The 19,196-nt window shown below is 41.1% G+C and overlaps 1 protein-coding gene and 1 non-coding gene across 3 annotated transcripts in view; one reads left to right on the top strand and one right to left on the bottom strand.

The window, feature by feature from the left end:
- ZFAND3 (zinc finger AN1-type containing 3) overlaps nucleotides 1–19,196 on the top strand; it is a 330,833-nt gene that overhangs the window by 151,871 nt on the left and 159,766 nt on the right. The gene's annotated exons all lie outside the window — the stretch shown is intronic.
- Nucleotides 8,572–8,703, bottom strand: LOC127493355 (small nucleolar RNA SNORA42/SNORA80 family). The gene has a single exon (XR_007923412.2). It is a non-coding gene; the product is annotated as a small nucleolar RNA SNORA42/SNORA80 family (small nucleolar RNA).

Raw genomic sequence — 19,196 nt, 5'->3', positions numbered from 1 at the left:
TTGGCACTGCGCCAATCCAAAGCCAGGAGCCAGGTGCTTCTTCCTGTTCTCCCATGTGGGTGCAGGGCCCAAGCACTTGGGCCATCCTCTACTGCCCTCCCGGGCCACAGCAGAGAGCTGGACTGGAAGAGGAGCAACCGGGACTAGAACCTGGCCCATATGGGATGCCAGTGCCGCAGGCGGAGGATTAGCCAAGTGAGCCACGGTGCTGGCCCCATGTCAGTTTATTCTAATCAGAAACTTCTCATCAAAGTTCCCAACTTATCTCTAAGTTAAAATGGTAATTATCTGTCTTGAGAGTCCCCTTCCCCCTAAATAATTAAATTCATGCTGGTTTCTAGTTCTTTGGTTTCCCTCCTGCTCACCAACAATACTGTCAGCTTCTCCTGTGCTGATTGCTAATTCACTTCCTAGTGCGGAAACCTCCTTCCCTCCCAGGTCATTCATTAACTCTGTTCTTTTCCCTCTGAACTTAAAATTCAATAACATTGTTCTGTTGGTCTAGGTGTCAATTCTTCATAAACCTTCCTGTTGTATATAGTACTCTACCATGCTGCATCAAGGTAAGTCAATAATTAGGGTATATAAGAGGGGTATATAACTGCTTGTTTTCCTGTTGTAGCACTAAGGTCTCAATTATAAAATCTGTTATCTTCCTAATTCTGTTTTTTAGGGGGAAGAATTGTTAACCGTTTTTGGCTTAGGTCAGTGTTGCATATATTACAAATCTTTGCATATCTTGGTTATTGTATTTTAATTCTAATTTTCTTTTCATTTCATCCTTTTGTTCTCCATGGTTTTTAAACCCTATTCTTTCTTACCCTAACTCTTGCAAAATAAAACCCTTGAATCCAAGTATTTCCTCAGAACTTATGGTTTATTAGCATCTTTTCAAAAATCAGGGAAGATAGTAAAAGAAATATGGAGTTTGAAGTCCTACGCTGACTCCTAGCTTTTGTAGGTGGATTCACATGGATTCTGTGTCAGTTGAGCACCAGGCCATGGTACTGGCTCAGAAGGGATTGCTGAGTCATGCAGTAGCTGGTCCTTAACTTATGACTCATGTGACTTTTTGCGGAAATTATGAACTTCTAAGAGAGACAAAGGGAAGTCTGAGCTGGTGATGGGTGAGTGTGCTTGGGCTGGACCATCTTTGGGTGTGCTTAGGTTGAAGCATGGCAGAGACAGCAAAGCAGTAGTACTCGTAGTGTCAAGGATTGCACAGCCCTGAGAGACAGCCAGTGTTTTTGGAAAACCTGAGGTGTGAGAACTGGCTGCCAGAGACAGAAGGGGCCATGAAACCAAAAGTAAGAGACAAACCCAGGATTACACTATGTTTTATTAGGGACTTTAATAGAGGCAGGATCTTGGGTTTTATAAAAAATGGTGGCCTGTGACTAATCAGAGTGCACCTGGGCTTTGCCAAGAAATATGAACATTCCAGGCATCAGGTACGAGTGGTAGGTGATCTTAAGTACTTTGGTTATTACTAAGTTTGAGATCACCATTGGGGTCACACATGACCAAGTGGTGGCTGGATCTTTGTAACCAGTCATGTTTAGGTTCTTGGAATGGTCCAGTTCCTGCTATTGGATCTCTGTAAGGTTTATGAATTCTTGTGATTGCCTGCTTCATCTTGAGATGGAGGTTTAGTGGAATATACACTCCAATACCACAGAGCCAACCCACAACACTCATATTCAGTAAAAGCTGACTGGTCCATCATGTATCAATGGTTCTTTCTCTCATCGGTTCTAAGTCTTTCTTCTTTATGTAATTTTCAAGATACTATGGTGTAGTATGTAAGGGGTTAAGTTCAGAAGTCAGACTTGACACGTCTTTTACTTTGGAGCTTGGGCAAAAGTAGTATGACCTCTCTGAGTCTTACTGTTCTCACCGGGGAAATATGAATAGTTACAGTGGTAGCATCCTGTGAGGATTTAGTAAGGTGCTGTCTATAGAGCAGAACCTGGCATGTGGTAAATGCTAACGTATTGTGTACATAGGATATGAGAAGTCTTAGTGTATTACTTTTCAGACTGTGGTAAAAGATTATTTTCTTTTTTCCCTCCACCTATCAAAATCCAGTATGGTCATAAAGTACAGTATAAATGTATTACTAGGTTAAAAACAGTAACAAAGAAAGAAAATATAAATCCTAATTATTTTATTCAGCAGTTATTCTTTCAAGAATTTTCTGAATTCTTAGCCTTAAATTTTTCTACTTACCTCATTATAGACCTGTAGTAGTTTGCTGACTGGTACTGAGTTGGTGGATTCTAATTTGAGTGGCACTGTCTTAGCATGTGGAGAGTGTCATAGAAAGCAGAATCTCTGAGGGAAAACCAGAACCATTCCTGTAAGATACATGGAGAGCGGCCAGCAGTTCAAATCCACTTCTTGACCTGGAACATCTGAAGCTTCTGGATGCCTTCCTTACGTGATTGTTATCACATTATTTCCTGTGGATAAAGCTATAATTCTTTTCTTTTCCTTTGAATTGCACAGTTCTCCCATGCTTATTTTTCAGTTTAGAAGTAAGAAAATTCTTCCCCAGAGGCCAGGGACATCCATTGTCTTGGACAAATCAGCCATGCTAGGTTGGTTCCAGTAAGATGCTGAGCACTGCTGCCTTGTGGACTGAGGTGAAGCAGTCACTAGCAGTGTGGCCAGAAGGAATACCTTAAGGATGCCTAAAGCACAACCTCAAACCAGACTACACAGTTGTGGATAAAGTGTTCGGAGCCACAGACAGAGGAGCATGGCATTTGCATTTCCCTTCTATGCAAGGCAGTGACAAACCATACATCTGGTACAGAACAAGCTCTAAGAACACAACTGTAGTTGAGAGCTAAAAGTGTGCGCAATACTACATGTAGTCAGGGTGCTGGGTGTTCCAGGTGTTGTAGGGGAAGCTAAGCATTATCAGATTTTACCTTTAGACAAATTAGCTTTCAGTTAAAAAGCATATACTAAGTGTCAGATATTGTGCTGAGTTACTGATTGATCCCCATTATTCACTGCGAAAACGGGGCTTAGAGAGATTAAGCAACTTTTTTAAGACTTTAAACTACTTCAATTGACTAAACCTGGTTTTGAACCTAGATTTACAGATTCCTAAGTGGGTTCTTCTTTATTTTAAACAAACAATATTCACAAATAACTTTTCTGGACACCTTTGAGGGTAAATTGCCAAACTGGTGATGTTCCATCACTTCCAGCTACTGTTTTTATTTTCTGTACATTGTTTTCTGTGCAACTATGGTGTTAATCATCAAAATCAGGAAATTCACCGTGATACATTGCTGCTGTTTTATCTTCACCTCCCATTCAAAGCTTACCTTTGAAGTAATGTCTTTTATAGCATATTTGCTTCTGGAACAGTTTGCCTTGTCTTCATTTTCATGAGCTTGGAGACTTTTTGAGGAGACCAACAGTTATTTTGTAGAATTTTCATTGATTGGGTTTTATCTATTTCCTCACAATTTAAATAATGCATCTTTGAAGGACTGTTACATAAATGTTCCTGTTGTACCCACATCATGACATGCAGGTTCAGTTTGACCAGTTACTTTTTTAGTTTAAAATTTATTTATTTATTTGAAAGGCAAAGTTGGGGGGGGGGGCTGCAGGGGGGGCGGGGAGAAAGATCTTCCATCTGCTTGTTCATCACCCAAATGATTACAATAGCCAGGGCTGGGCCAGGCTGAAGCCAGGAGCCATGAGCTTCTTCCGGGTCTCCCATGTGGATGCAGGGGTCCAAGCACTTGGAGACATCTGCTGCTCCTTTCCTAGGTGCATTAGCAAGGACGTGAATCTCAAGTGGAACCAGCCGAGTATCAAACCGGTGCGTGTATGGGATGCCAGCATTGCAGGTGGCAGCTTAACCTGTTACGCCACAATGCTAGCCCCTGTATACAACTCTTAACATGTATACTGAAAATCTAAACAGCCATGAATTGTCATTCTTTTGTTGAAGTTACTCCAATGACTATCCAGCTTTAAATTTGGAGGCAACTCTTCCTTAAGAGGCTATCATGGGGCCGGTGCTGTGGCACAGCGGGTTAAAGCCCTGGCCTGAAGCACCGGCATCCCATATGGGTGCCGGTTCTAGTCCCAGCTGCTCTTCTGATCCAGCTCTCCGCTATGGCGTGGGAAAGCAATAGAAGATGACCCAAGTACTTGGGCCCCTGCACCCACATGGGAGACCCAGAAGATGCTCCTGGCTCCTGGCTTCAGATCGGCACAGCTCCGGCCATTGTGGTCATCTGGGGAGTGAACCAGAGGATGGAAGACCTCTCTCTCTCTGTCTCTACCTCTCTCTGTAACTCTTTCAAATAAATAAAATAAGTCTTAAAAAAAAAAAAAAAGAGGCTATCAAGTACCAGTATCTTCAAAGTTTGCTGTTACATACAGCCCACCAATTCACAATTTAATATCATATACATGGTATTTTCAAATTGTCAGTCTTTCACAGCACATTAACAAAAGTATTAGGAAAGCTTGATTACAACAATCCACGATGTTACAGAGTGCACATGGTTCTGACAGAGTGACAAGGGGATGGTTTTCTGTAGGAAACAATTCTACTAAAGAGCATGGGAGAAGTAATTGAAAATAAGACAGATTAAATGCATAATTGTGGCTCCAAATTGCCATTTAGTATTCATTGTATTGTGGGATATAAAAGCCATCCCCACCTATGGAATATTAAGCTGACATCCAAGATAGTTGAAGCATCCCATAATTCAGTGTCCTACTATTTTCTGGTTGTATCAAAAAATAAACCAGCAGGGCTGGCGTTGTGGCATAGCAGGTAAAGCCGCTGCCTTTGAAGTGGCATTCCATATGGGTGCCAGTTTGAGTCCTCGCTATTCCACTTCTGATCCAGCTGCCTGCTAATGGCCTGGGAAAAGCAATGGAAGGTGGCCCTAGTGCTTGGATCCCTGCTACCCACATGGGAAACCCAGAAGAAGCTTCTGTCTTCAGCCTCTGTCCAGCCCTGCCCATTGGGAGTGAACCAGTGAGTGGAAGTTTGATCCCTCCCTTCCTCCCTCCCTCCCACTCACTCTGTCCCCCTCTGTCTCTGCAAACTCTGCCTTTCAATTAAATCAATTTTAACAAAATGTTTCTAGAGCTACTAAAAAACTTATGGATTGTACAAGATAGACAGGGACCACTGATGAGACGTGGTGTATGATATTAATCAGACTTGGCTTCTTTTCTGCTTCATCAGAGGCTAGATTCTCATTTTTGGTGTCTCCATTTTCTACAGGCAAATCTTTGGCTTCTTGATTAGCCACCTTGGCCTGTTCCCCTTTGCTCTGCTCCTCGCTTCCCCTTTGCTTGCACTTTTTTGTCCAATGACTTATCCTTTCCAGCTGCCTTCTTGGGCTTCATTTCCACTTAGGCAGGAGCTGAATTAGCTGACAACCTCACTGATCTCCTTTGGGCTCTACTTGCACTGCCCCTTTGGCAGAGCTGACCTTCCTCCTGCACATCTTGGCAATCGGGGAGGGCGCATGCCAGGTGCCTGAGGGCTGGGGCCCACCGAGAGCCTTGGCGAAGCTGGGCTGCCTGGCTGCTGCTGCTCCTCCCGCTGCCCATGCTACTGGGACCTGCCTGCTGCAGATTACTCATGCACTTCACAAGTAGTTAAAGACGCCCAAGGTTAAGGAAATTCTATAGAATTAAAAAAAACTATACTCCATTCTTAATTGGATCTATATTCATATATAATTATGTTTTAATTAAGTATTAAAATGTTATTAAAGGAGAAAGGAATTTGTGAAAGAGAGCTATAAACATCACTCCGGAGGAGTACTGTCTAATACAACCTTCTGTGATGGAAATGTTTTATATCCATGTACCCACTATGGTAGCTACCATCCACATGTGGTCATTAAGCACTTCAGAAGTGATTGGTGTGACTAAGAAACTGAATTTCCTGCTTTATTTTAGTTCAAGCAGCCACAAGTGACTTCTGGTTTCTGTATTAGACAATGCAACTCTGGAGCATTACTTCTGAGTACCAGAGCTCGAGGTTCTGAAAACAAAGTGTGATCCCTTTGTGGTTTTCTTGCATCTGAAGGCCTAAATGCTGCCTGGCGTCAGAAATTGATTGTCACTCTTCTTGATTTGTTCATGGAATGATTTAAGAACTGTCTCCTACTCTTTCTAATTTTCACATCTGGGGAGATTCTGAAATGTTCTTTCTCATCTACTTAGAAAGCATTTACTATAACCTAGATGAGCAGTGCAGTGCCCAGTGTATTGTGTTATGGGTTAGATTAGTTCTCTATCTCAGAAAAACTCAACAAACCAAAAAACAGTTTTCGTGACCTGAGAGTTTATTGTGTGCTGTCTGAAGGAAAATAGTCAACTTTTGCTTGATTTAAAATTGCTCAACTTATTGATGGAGAAATAGCAGCTTTTGGCTTTTCGCAACAAGTAATTCTTTTGGCTACTTCCCATACCTATCATCTTTACTTTCATTACTTCTTTTCTCTGAAAAATTTCCTGCCCACAAGTGTTGGTGTGCCTTCAGAAAATTCAATCTGTAGGTGAATTTGGGAGTGATTTTTCCCTTTATCAGTGACTTTGCGTGTCCAGATAGTCTCTTCAGGTTTTCCTAACGAGCACCTCTGTAAAGTGTGTCATTAACCTTAGGTTATCCAAACTGTCGATGAGGGTTAATCAGTGTGAAACTCTATTAATTGACAGGAAGATAGTGTGTAAAAGCAGGTTTTTTGTTTGTTTTTGGTCACGTAGTAGGTGGATGAAGCATAGTTGACTTAGGGAACTGGTCAGTAAGCCATGAACTTGTGAACTGCATCTTCACATTTCCATCTACTTCATTATGTGCTACTTCAGTTTCCCTGCTTATACTAACACAGCACAAAATCTTTTTCTGTGAATTTTGTTTTAAGTTATAAAGAAAATTCAAGTTCACCTGTGAACTTGAAAAAGTGGTTTTATTTTTCCAAAAAAAAAAAAAAAACCAAAAAACAGGATTTATGTACTTATTTATTTGAAAGGCAGGGTACAGAGAGGAAGAAGCAGGGATAGAGATAAATCGCCCATCTGCTGGTTCACTCCCCAAATGGCTCCAATGACCAGAGCAAGGATAGCACGAAGCCAAGAACCAGGAACTCCATCTAGGTCTCCCACATCAGTGCAGGGACCCAGGTACGTGGGCCACCTTTGGCTGCCTTTTCCAGGCTGTTAGTGGGAAGCTGGATTGGAAATGGAGCAGCTGGGTCTTGAACCAGTGCCTATATGGTATGTCGGCACTCTACCTGCTGTGCCACAGTGCCAGCCCCTGAAAAATGATTCCCATGGGCCCAGTATTTTTTCATAGCAGGTTAAGCCGCTGCCTGTGTAGCTGGTATCCCAAATGAACACCAGTTCAAGTCCTAGCTGTTCCACTTCTGGACCAGCTCTCTGAAAATGCGCCTGGGAAAACAGCAGAAGATGGCCCAAATACTTGGAATTCTGCCACCCACATGGGAGACCCAGATGGTGTTCTTGGCTCCTGTCTTCTGCTTTGCCCAGCCTTGGGCATTCTGGCCATTGGTGGAATGAACCAGATGGAAAATGAATCTATCAACCCCACCCCCTTGTGTGTGTATGCATGTGTCTCTCTAACTGCCTTTCAAATAAATAAAAATTTTTAAATTTTATTTGAAAGGCAGAGTTAACAGAGAGAGGGAGAGACAGAGACAGTTACAGTCTTCCGTCTGCTGGTTCACTCCCCAAATGACTGCAGTGGCCAGGGGTGGGTCAGGCTGAAGTCAGGAGCTTCTTCTGGATCTCCCATGTGGGTGCAGGGGCCCAAACATGTGGGCCATCTTTCGCTGCTTTCTCAGGCAGTAGCAGAGAGCTGGATTGGAAGTGGAGCAGCCGGAACTAGAACTGGCGCCCCATAAGGGATGTGGCACTGCAGGCGGCGGCCCTAATATTTATTGTATATTTAAAGGAAGACTTTATTGATGTGTATCTGACATATGCACACACACCTGGGAAATCATCATAGTTAAGAACAAATATATCCATTATCTCCATAGCTACAAAAGTTTTCTTTAGCACCTTTGTAAGCTTTCCTTCCCACTGATCCCTTTTCTGTCACTGTATAATAGTTTGCATTTTTAAACTTTTAGATAAAAAGAATCATAAGCCTATACTTTTTAAAATTTGATATCTTTTAGCATAATTATTTTGAGATTCATCTATCTTGTTATCTTTATCAAAAGTTGATTCTTTTTTTTTCTTTTTTGTATTTTGTTTACATGTGGTTTAGATATGGTTTGAGTATGCCCACCCCAAAAGGATTATGTACTGCAGGCTTGGTATCCAGTGTGGCAGAGTTGAGTTAGTGTGGAACCTTTAAGAGGTGATGTGACCTTATAGGGGATAATTAGGACAGGACAGTGAGCTACCACCAGTGGTTTGGAAGTGGAGGTGGTACTGGATCCCACTCTTTTCTCCTCTCCCCTCCCCTTCCCTCTCCCTTCCTCCCCTTTCTCGCTTCCCCCTCCCCTATCCTCCTCTACCCTCCCCTTCTTTTCTTTCTATTGTGCAACCTGCTTCAGTGCCGGCAACCTATGGACAGAGGCTAGATAATGGTTCAGGGTCACGTTTTGCTCTGGCGTGGACACCATGAGAACTCAGGGGAACAGGCCTGTCATAAATCCAAGCCCATGCATAATTCGCAGACATTCTGATAGGGGTTTTGGGTGTTCCAAGGAGTGGCTTAAACTGCTGTACTCTGACATCTACCTTTTTTGTCATTTTAAAATTGGTTAGAGAGAGAGAAAGGGAGAGAGAGTGAGCTCCCATCTACTGATTCACTCCTTAAATGCCCAAGGAGCTAGGAGCTCAATTCAGGTCTCACACGTGGGTGGCAGGGACACAAGTACTTGAGACACCACCTGCTCCCCTGGTGTGCATTAGCAGGAAGCTGGATTTGTGAGTGGGACTGGGATTCGAACTCAGGAACTCCATTATGTGATATGAGCAATTCCAAGTTGTGGCTTTATCACCGCACTGAACACCAGTCCTGAATAGTGACTTTTAAAGAGCAGGCATTTTAAATTTCAGTGAAGTTCAGTCTTATCCATTTGTTCTTTTATAGATTATGCTTTATTTAAAAATGATTTTTCTCTACATTTTCTTCCAAGATTTTATAGTTTTTACAGTTAGATCCAAGATTTATTTTATGTTAGTTTTTATATGAGGTGTGAGGTATAGATCCAAGTTTTATTTTTTCTAGTACCAGTAGTTGAAAAGGCTCTCCTCTCTCCACTGCATTGCCCTCTGGGCCTTTGTTATGCATATATTACATGTGGCTTTTTTTCCCCTCTGGACTCTATATTCTATTCCATTTATCTGTTTGTCTACATCACACTCCTTTGATTACTCAAGAATTCTTGAAATTAAATAGTGTTAATGCTTCACCTTTATTCTTTTTCAGAATTGTCTATTCTAGGGCCTTTTCATTTCAGTATAAGTTAGAGCCAGTTTCTACAAAAATACCTGCTGGATTTCTGATTGGGTTGCTGTGGAATCTGTAGATCAGCTCAGTCATTGTCAAGAATTGGCATCTGAGCAAATGTTAAGTCTTTGAATCCATGAGATCCAGGTATCTTTCTCTTTGTATTTAGACCTTTACAAGTTTCTTTCAGTGATATTTTGTAGTTTGTGTTGTAAGGGTCTTTCACATCTTTTGTCAGATTTATCTCTAAGCATTTAATATTTTTGATGGTATTAAAGGACATTTAAAATGTTTTCTATTTCTCAGAATGCTGATTTTGTATCCTGTAACCTTGGTAAATTTAACATGTTAGTAAATTTTACTGTTGAATCCTTGCGTTTTCTATATCAAAATAATGTCTACAAATAAAAGCAGTTTTACATCTTCCCCAATCTGGAAGCCTTATTTCCTTTTCTTGCCTGATTACACTATCTGGATCTCTAGTACAATGTGGAGTAGGAGTAATGGGAAGACTTCCTGTCTTGCTTTTGATCTAAGAGGAAAGGCTCTCCTTCTTTCAGCATTAGGTATAAAGTTTGCTGTTGGCTTTTCATAGCTGCTGTGATCATGTGGAGGAAGTTCTCCTTGATTTCTAGTTAACTGAGATTCGTTTTAAAGAATCAGGAATGTTGGAATTTGTAAAATGCTTTTTCTGAATCTTTTGAGATAATCTAATATTTTAAAATACTCTGTTAATATAGTGAATTTAAAAATGTGTTGATATAGTGAATTATTTACATTGATTGGTCTTCAAGTGTTAAACAAGCATTGGATTTTTGGGATAAAGTCCATTTGGCTGTGATGGCATTGTCCTTTTAATACATTGTTGGATGCAGTTTGATAAAAATTTTACTTAAAGTTTTTGCTTCTGTGTTCGTCATGCATATTAGTTTGCAGTCTATTAATTTGTAATGTCTCCATGTGGTTTTGTTATCAGAATCATTCTGACTTCATAGAATGAGCTGGAAAAGATTCTTCAATTTTCTTTAAGATTTTTTTTTTGACAGGTAGAGTTAGACAGTGAGAGAGAGAGAGACAGAGAGAAAGGTCTTCCTTTTCTGTTGGTTCACTCCGCAGTGGGTGCTGAGGCCAGTGCACTGTGGCTGGTGCACCGCGCTGATCCAAAGCCAGGAGCCAGGTGCTTCTTCTGGTCTCCCATGTGGGTGCAGTTCTCAAGCACTTGGGCCATCCTCCACTGTACTCCCGGGCCACAGCAGAGAGCTGGACAGGAAGAGGAGCGACCTGGACAGAATCCGGCGCCCCGAGTGGGACTAGAACCCGGTGTGCCGGCGCCGCAGGCAGAGGAATGGTTATTGAGCCATGGCGCCGGCCAAGATTTTTTTTAAGATTGGTATTTCTAATATATGTTTGGTAGAATTCACTAATGAAACCATCCACACTCTGAGATTTGTAGAAGGTTTTAAAAAACTACAAATGCAGTGACTTCAGTAAAGATATAGGACTATACAGATTAACTACTTTTTTTTTGAGTGAACTTATCTTTCAATTAGCTTGTCCATTTCACCCAGTTTATATTTATGGGATAAAGTTGTTAAGAATATTATATTATGCATTTAATTCTGTAAAACTATAGTGAAAATACCTGTCATTTCTGATACTGATCATTTGTTTCTCTTTTTTTCCCTCACTATTTGGCTAGAGGTATGTCAGTTTACTGATTATCTCAGAGAACCAGCTTTTAGTTTCAATTTTTTTTCTTTTTTTGTTTTTGTGTTTTATTTCATGGATTTTTACTTTATTTTTTATTGTTTCTTTTCTTTTCCTGAGTTTAATTTGATTTTCATTTTCTGGCTTCTTAAGGTAGAAACTTAGTTTATTTATTTGAGATTATTTTCTTTTAAAGATGTTTAATGCTATAAATATCTAACTGCTGCCATCATGGCAGCCAAGAAGTTCCACTGTGTTGTTTTAATGCTCTCCTCTCCTAATTCTGATAGGTGTTGGTTCTATGTTGATTCCATTGGTTGATTCTTTTTTTCTTTTTTTTTTTAAGACTATTTATTTGAAGGAATTGCAGAGAGAGAGAAGGAGAGAAAGATGTCTTCCATCCTGTGGTTCTCTCCCCAGATGGCTGCAACAGCCAGAACTGGGTGAGACCGAACCCAGTAACTTCATCCGGTCTCCCACATGGGTAGCAGGGGCCCAAACACTTGGACCATCTTCTGCTGTTTTTCTTGGGCCTTTAGTACTAGAGAGCTGGATTGGAAGTAGAGCAGCTGGGATATGAACTGACACATGATTATTCTCCTTTAAGGGCTGTATTTTCCCACTTCTTTGTATACTTGATTATCTTTATTTGGATGCTAGATAGTGAATTTTACTTTGTTGAGTGCTGAATATGTTTTGCATACCTACAAAGCGTGAACTTTGATCTGGGAAGCAGTTAAGTTTTAGCAGTTCCCCTTTAACTGTGGGGATATCTTTCCAGACCCCCAGTAGATGCCTGAAACCACAGATGGAACTGAACCCTATGAATACTGTTTCTTCCTGTACATACACACTTATTATAAAGGTTAATTTGTGAGGTAGCACAGGAAGGTAAAATGGAATAAATACAAAATACAGTAATGAAAGTTATGTTAATATGAAATTATTTATCTTTGTAATTTTCTTTTTAGTATTTTTGGACGGTGATTGACATAGGCATTGAAACCATGCAAAACATAAACACAAAGAAGGGGAGACTGCTTGAAGTCATGCTTTTATGATTTTCTAAGATGGATTCAAATTGGTGCTTAGTCTAGTGCTGGTTGGGCCTTGAGTACTGGACCCATTGCCCCCGAAGTCCCATTTTTCCAGTCTGACCTTTAGGAACAGATAGTATCCCTTGCCCTACATGCATGTCGGGTACTGTTCCTTCTAATGCTTCCTGATAGATCTTTCCCTGCCTCAGATAGTTCTTTTCTTTTTTGTTTGCATGTACTCTGTTGAATACTCAAAGGAGACATCCATCTATATACAGCTTTTGCTTCTCTGTTTTTCTCTGTCAATCTGGCTGCTTTGTTCTTAGCCGATTCTCGACTCAAAGCACCTGTTATCAATACCAACTATATCATTTGCTGGTCCCAGTGTAAAACAAAAACGTGGGCCCCTTGTTCAGAAATTATTGAGTGTGTTTAAAATGGCAGCAGTGGAGAATTAAACCAAGCACAGGACTCTTAGAGTTGCAGCTGCTAAGTTGCATGCCTCTGAAGCCGGGGCTACTGCTGGGTGCCATGTCACATTCCTTTCTCTATTCCTTGGCCTGGAGCTGGTCTCCTGGGGCCAGCACCATGGTGCAGTAGATTAATCCTCAGCTTGTGGCGCTGGCATCCCATATGGGTGCGGTTCTAGTCCTGGCTGCTCCACTTCCATTCCAGCTCTCTGCTGTGGCCTAGAAAAGCAGTAGAAGATGGCCCAAGTCTTTGGGCCCCTGAACCCACTTGAGAGACCTGGCTCCTGGCTTCGGATCAGCATAGTTCTGGCTGTTGTGCCCATTTGGGGAGTGAACCAATGGAAGGAAGACCTCTCTGTCTCTGCCTCTCACTGTCTGCAACTCTCTCAAATAAAATCTTAAAAAAAAAGGGGGGGGGGCTAGTCTCCTTTGTTTCCCATCTTTCAGGAATCACTGTCTTTTTCTTTCCTTTTTTTTCCCCCCCTGCTGTCTGGAGCCTTAAACTATTGTGTCATGTATTTTATGTATTTTTATCCGCGTTATTTGGTTGTTTCAGGCAGGAAAATAAATCTAGTTCATATAAATCCATCTTTCCTGGAAGAAGAAGTTATTTTTAGTGTATATTTTGTTTAAGGGCCTGGTAGCTTCTTTCTTGTCAAGTTAGGCTGGGATATTCCTGTTAGGTCTGTTGGCTTGACATGTTGTTTAGAGCTGTTTGGGTATAAAAATCTCTCTTGCATCATTTGCTACTATGTTTTCCAGTCTTAATTCCTTGGCTAAATTATCTTGAAGTAGATTTCCTGGTAACCATCAACTCATTTTCTGATTGTACCACTTGATTTCCAGCAAGTGTTAACTTCTTGCTTGAAATCACTCTGCCCTTTCTCTTCTCCATGCATGGGTTAGGACAATTCTCTTTTCCCACTTCCTGCAAAATATATCCCCTTGCAGGGCAATTTGATCGGCATTTGTGTAGTAAGGTATTAACAGTCTTTCAGATGTGCCCTGCCCTATTAACAAGAAATATACAGTGATACAAAAATGAATTTGTCAAGAGTTTTATGGCTCCATGATCTATTGTACAATATTAATCCTGCTGCAGTATTATTAAGCCATTTTTCATCTCCTCTCAAATTAATGTTGACGTTCTATTACTGGATTTGTTCTTGTCTTCAGATTAAAACATAAAGGAAAAAACCTTCCTGCTACAATATTAAAATTAATTGTAGAATAAGCAGTACCTTGCTTGGTGAAGTAGAATCCTCCTGAAAAAATCATGATAGGAATTAATTTCGGTGCTTTCTGCTTGTTCTGTACATTTGGAATATACTTCCAAGGGCACCAGGAGAACATAGCAAGGTGTAAATTTACAGTACAAGATTTTCTAGCAAGCAAAGTAAAGTTAGAACTCTCAAAACTTGTATTTTCAGCTTAAAGGATGATAGAAATGTTAATAGATTTATAGGTGTAAGAAATTGGACTGGCATAGAATCCTGTTTTGTTCATAAGAATGATTTAGATTCTGAGAAACTAGGAGCACTTAAACAATTACTGCTCCATGATAAAGTCCGCACTTAAAATCAGGGTAGTGTAATAATCAGGACTCAAGAAGACAGCTGTTACCTTTGTTTCAAAATTAGGAGTCAGTGATGTTTCTGTGAATATTCGTCTTTAGCACAGTGGGTGAAACCACTGCCTGCAACACAGACATCCGACATGGATACAGGTTCAAGTCCCAGCTGCGCCACTTGAGAGCCAGCTTCCTGGTAATGTGCCCAGCAATGCAACAACGGTGGATGTCTCAAGTGCTTGGGCCCCTGCCACCTGTGTTGGACACCTGGGTTAAGTTCCAGGCTCCTGGCTTTGGCCTGGCTCAGCACTGACCGTTATGGCCATTTCTGGAGTGAGCCAGCAGATGGATGATCTCTCCTTTTCCCTTTCTCTCTGTAACTCTGGCTTTCAAATAAATAAATAAATTTTTAAAAATTACTGTTTTTACCTCTATTGGAGCCAATGTAAGTCTCATGTCTACAACCTCAGTAATCTCAGAGTATTTTGATTTCTGGTTTTGATTAGGTGGATGCTCTAGAATGCTGATTTGTTACTCTAGGAGGAATCATAGAATTCCTAAGAAGTTTGAATAATTATAAGTTTTAAACTTACATGTATGTTTAAATGAAAAACAAGCAAAAATACAGTGTTCCAATTTTGTAAAATATTTGTGTGATGAATATATATAAAATGTTGCATTTGTATGTAATTTATTAGGTACAACATCAAAATTATATTGCTTTGGATGGTGAGATTATGGGGAAATCTTTTTACTTAAAATTTTTTAGAAACTCAACATGGATTATATAATTAAAATTTAGCCAATTACATTTTCTATTTACAAATAACAAACAGCATCAGAATTCAAGGGTGACTAAGGGCTAGGAGGAGGGAAATTGATGCCATTTATGCTGGATACAGTAGATTCTTTTAAAAAACTTTTTTTTAAAGATTTACTTATTTGAAAGAGTTAGAAAGGGGCACACACACACACACACACACACACACATCCTCCATCTGCTGATTCACTTCCATGATAGCACAATGGCCAGGACTGGGCCAGGCCAAAGCCAGGAGCTCCATCTGGGTCACCCATGTGGGTACAGTGGCCCAAACACTTGGACCATCTTAAGCTGATTTTTCTAGGCCATTAGCAGAGAGCTGGATTAGAAGTGGAATAGCTGGGGGTATGAACTGGCTCCCAAATGGGACGCTGGCATCGCAGGTGGAAACTTTACCCGCTATGCCACAATGCCAGCTCTGATTGTATTTTTAATTGATATTTAAGTCATGTTTATGAAGAATATACAGAAGTAAGAATAAAAGAATATTAAAAGCCTTTAAGGAATTTGCATTGAGTATATTTTGACATGCAAAAATCATACAGATGAAATAATATGGTAACATATACTTTTTTTTTTTGACTGGCAGAGTGGACAGTGAGAGAGAGACAGAGAGAAAGGTCTTCCTTCCGTTGGTTCACCCCCTAGTGGCCGCTGCGGCCAGCGCGCTGATCCGAAGCCAGGAACCAGGCGCTTCTCCTGGTCTCCCATGCGGGTGCAGGGCCCAAGGACTTGGGCCATCCTCCACTGCACTCCCAGGCCACAGCAGAGAGCTGGACTGGAAGAGGAGCAACTGGGACAGAATCCGGCGCCCCGACCGGGACTAGAACCCGGTGTGCCGGTGCTGCAGATGGAGGATTAGCCTAGTGAGCCACGGCGCTGGCCAAGTAACATATACTTTTAGCATGACTGAGAGGGTTTGTGTTTTTCTTACGAAGTACTGTGTGGCAGAGTCCCTCCTGGTAAGTGGCTAATCAGTTGAGAGTATCATATTGTTTTTTTGTTTTGTTTTGTTTTTGTTTTTTAAGAATCTAGAGTGCTACTATCTGTCTCTGCATTCTTCTGATTTTTCTAATAATCATGAACCATTGTCCATTAATTTCCTTCTGGTTGACATCATGGACAAAAAAAAATTCTGAATTCTCATCTCTGTTCATTGGAAGAAGCGTGCTACAAAGATGATGTCTCCAGTCTTTTATGCCTTCTTAAAAGTTAATGCAAGTACATTGAGCAATGCAATGAGAAACCTGAAGGATACTGAGTTTTTTCTCTTTTGCATCATCTTTCACTTTATGAAGTTTTGTCATTTTCCTTTCATTATAGTCTTTTAGAAAGCAAACTTAGGGCCGGCGCCGTGGCTCACTTGGCTAATCCTCCGCCTGCAGCGCCAGCATCCCATATGGGTGCCGGGTTCTAGTCCTGGCTGCTCCTCTTCCAGTCCAGCTCTCTGCTGTGGCCCGGGAGGGCAGTGGAGGATGGCCCAGGTGCTTGGGCTCCTGCACTCGCATGGGAGACCAGGAGGAAGCACCTGGCTCCTGGCTTCGGATCGGCGCAGTGCCAGCCATAGCGGCCATTTGGGGAGTGAACCAAGGGAAGGAAGACTTCTCTCTCTGTCTCTTTCTCTCACTGTCTATAACTCTACCTGTCAAATAAAAAAATAAATAAAAAAAGAAAGCATACTTAGACATAGTTGATGAATAATGATAAAACAACTTCCTGTAAGATTACTAAGCTTCTTATCATATATATGTCTCAGATTTATAAAATGGATCCAAAGGACCAGTGTAGTAATTGTGCAATAGAACATGAAACTTCTTTCAGTGATTCTGCAAAAGAATAAAAGTCATGAAATACCAGTCCTTACAATCAGTTAAAACTGCTGAGAAAGACGAAACTAAAATTGTGTCTGATTGAACTGAGGGTTAAGAGCTTTTAAGGTGAAACTGTCTAGGTCTCTCATTATATTGAGAAGAAGGAGTGTGTTGGAGTGGAGGTCAGATGTTGTACAGTCTCACCTTCCACTTTCCGCCAGGTTGTATCAGAGAATAAACTAAGAATCTGAACATCAGTCACTGCTTTATGGGTGTCTCTCAATTAGTTAATGAAATCATGCTCAAAATAAAATTTTTAAAAATTTTGTAAAACAACAAATGTGTGTATGGTAAGGACTGAGGTGAGGCCAGGGATGCAAAGTGATAGTTGGAAAATACATGACTCTTAACAATCCTGGCCTGAAAAAAATCTTCCAGTTTATTTGAAATTCTTACCCCAGTACTTTAATTTTCAAAGTAAAAAGAATTTAGGTTGGTGTTTTTACTTCCTGTTATCAGTGTCACCAACAGAGCAAAGTATAAGCAGTTGTGGAAGAACAAAGAGGACAGAAGGAGAATTAAGATACAGAATGGGACAGGAGGGGAAGTTTGTGAAGCTCTGTGAAATTGGCTTTTATTCTTCTAGTGTCTTTTTTTTTTTTTTTTTTTTTTTTTGGACAGGCAGAGTTAGATAGTGAGAGAGAGAAAGAGAGAAAGGTCTTTCTTTTTCCGTTGGTTCACCCCCCCCCCCCCAATTGGCCACTACGGCTGGCGCACTGCGCTGATCCAAAGCCAGGAGCCAGGTGCTTTCTCCTGGTCTCCCATGCGTGTGCAGGGCCCAAGCACCGGGGCCATCCTCCACTGCCCTCCCGGGCCACAGCAGAGAGCTGGACTGGAAGAGGAGCAACCGGGACAGAATCCAGTGCCCCAACCGGGACTAGAAGCGGGAGTGCCGGGCCGCAGGTGGAGGATTAGCCTAGTGAGCCATGGCGCTGGCCTCTCCTAGTGTCTTTTAACACCTGAATTGTTTTGTGGTCTCAGATCCATCCATCTGTCCACTAAGTCTTTATTTAGAGTAACTGTTGCACAAAAGTGTTTTGCTGATATCTCTAAACTGAAATAGCTAGCTAGCTCTCTCATTGTATTTTCATGGTATTTTTATTTTAACAGGAAACAAAATTAGACATTTTTTCAGATTTTTGATTTGGCCTGCAGTGTTTTAAAACCAGGGGGGATTTTACATAAATTCTGAATGTTTGGCTTTTCTTTGCTTAATACGCATTTTTCTTTTTTAATTTCTCTGTGATTCTGGTTGGCTGGAGTTGAGTAGATGTTGCCCCTTAAAACAGGCAGATAGCTTTGAATTTGAAACCTGTCACCATCCCAGTTCCTATAGGTGTTTGATTTTGTGACTTGTGCCCTTTAAGTGACTGAGCCCTGATGGGATTCATCATCTACTACCTAGGAGAGTATTTAAATGAACTTGAGATTGGTAGCACTAGTTAAATGTCATTACAGGTACCAGAAATTTTATTTAATAAGCTACTAGTAGTACCTCCTGTGCCTAAAAAAGACCATCTTTGGAGAGTGAAGAATAAACCACAGCTTAAAGGACACGTCATGGCTAGCCCCCAGTTGTAGATTTCTTCACCTTATATTAGTCTAATTTTGTATATTGCATAATGGTGGATAGAAATAAGTATTTTAATTAATTAAAATTACCCAAGACCCTTGTCTGTCCAGTTTTATATTGATCGATCCCTGCTTCCTTCTCTCCTTCCCTTCCTTCCTCCCTCCCAGGGGGTAGGAATGTTATATTACTTAACCACCCATGTTTTCCCAGGAAGAAGGCTCTTTTTCCTCATTGTGCTTTTAAAAAATTTATTTGAGGGAGAGACAGAAAGCTCCCATCTCCTGGTTCACTCCCCAGTGCTCCTAGAGGCCCCTGACTGAGGCTGAGATAGGGAACTGAGAACTCAATCCAGGTCTCCCAGGAGGATGACAGGAACCCAGTTGTCTGGCCTTTCACCACTGCTTCCTAAGGTCTGTATTAGTGGGCAGCTGGAATCAGGAGTGGAGCCCAGGTGTTAAACCCAGGCACTGCAGTGTGGGCTGTGGGCATCACAATCGGTATCTTGGCTGCTAGCCAGCTGCCCAGCCCCTCCTCAGTGTTTTTTTTCCCCTGTAATAATGGCTACAAGCAAACTTGTTTATCAGTGTTGCTAAGAAGCCTAATCAATAAGTATGTCTGTAAAAACATTTTCAGGATGTTTATTAAATGTTCC

This window comes from Oryctolagus cuniculus, chromosome 5 (genome assembly GCF_051225735.1).
Source record: "Oryctolagus cuniculus isolate XC-2025 breed Fujian yellow rabbit chromosome 5, ASM5122573v1, whole genome shotgun sequence".
NCBI classification, from domain to species: Eukaryota; Metazoa; Chordata; class Mammalia; order Lagomorpha; family Leporidae; genus Oryctolagus; species Oryctolagus cuniculus.
This window is presented reverse-complemented; position numbering and strand designations above follow the sequence as displayed.